Raw genomic sequence first — 1360 nt, 5'->3', positions numbered from 1 at the left:
ACACAAGAATAATTCAGTATGTGATGAAGAAAAATACCCTCTCTAGATTATGAGTATGAAAAGATTACAATCCCTCTCTCATAATCTCACTAGAATCGAGAACAAACTCTAAATTCTCTCTAAAACCTAATCTCTCTTTATTAGAATCTCTCTTTTATTACATTTGATTTATTAGAAATCCTAAACAACCCCTTTTATATGTGTAACAACGTGGGTAGTAAAGTGATAAATAACCAAGCCTAAACCCCATAGGAAAACGTGTAAACAGAAACCCAAACGAACCAGGAAACCGTCGATGAGTCGACTCGTAAATATGCATGAGTCGACTCATGCCAAGTGAGTCGACTCATGATGAGGTGAGTCGACTCGTCAAAAACTTTCGACAAAACGGCTGGGTTTCGTGAGTCGACTCATGACAGGCATTAGTGGACTCAACCTGATGAGTCGACTCATGTACATGTATGAGTCGACTCACGGGCTGAAAACTAGATGCTTCAATTTTTTGATTCGCCGTCTCATTCCACGCTTCAACCTGCGTTCCACCGTATTATTTTACACCTCTATTCTTATGCTATAATGAGAATTATCTATCCTCAAGCTCCCATGAGGATCGCTAAATTCCGAAGAAAAGATACACCCGTATCATGGGTCTCCCCTTTAAGAACTTGAAGTCTCATTCAAGTTAGAACTTCAGCTGAGGAAACTTGCGAGCTCCTCCATCCTTTCTGTACCACCTAGCTTTGCTAGGAACCTGATATCGACGTACAACTGGAAATGACTCCTTCGTTCCTCACCTCATCATAGTCGTCTTCTGCTCCAACATGCAACTCCTTTTCAATGGCTCGTCATGAAGTCTAATGCACAGCAAGACGAACTTCTTGCTTGCATTCACTAGCCTCTTCACTCGCGTCACCATCACCAAGTTTGCCTCCCTCGGAAGAGACGCCGAACGAAATATGAACTTTTCACCATCCTTGGTGAATGTGTACTTCTGAGCCCGCCTTTTGTAGATCGCGTATCTATCCCACAAGTACGGGTTACCCAGTATAACCTGACAAACATCCAATGGAACGACGTTGCACGTGACCTCGTCAATATACGACTCGTGGAGCACAAATCTGACAGTGCATTGATCAACTACACTTAGTCCCATCTCCTTCTAAATCCACCCTAATGGATAGGGTTTCGGATGCTTGACTGTCTTCAGACCTAGCTTCTGAACCAAGGCCTCGGATATCAAATTCTTTTTGCTGCTTGGATCAATAATGGCATCAACCAAACTGGTCTTCACTTGCAACTTCAGCACAAAGAGCTGCTCTCGCGGGTCTTCGTCCTCTTTCGTGGCTTGTTTTCCTGCCAT

The sequence above is a fragment of the Asparagus officinalis genome, chromosome 8, assembly GCF_001876935.1.
Source record: "Asparagus officinalis chromosome 8, Aspof.V1, whole genome shotgun sequence".
Taxonomy (NCBI): domain Eukaryota; kingdom Viridiplantae; phylum Streptophyta; class Magnoliopsida; order Asparagales; family Asparagaceae; genus Asparagus; species Asparagus officinalis.
Note: the sequence above shows the minus strand (reverse complement) of the source record.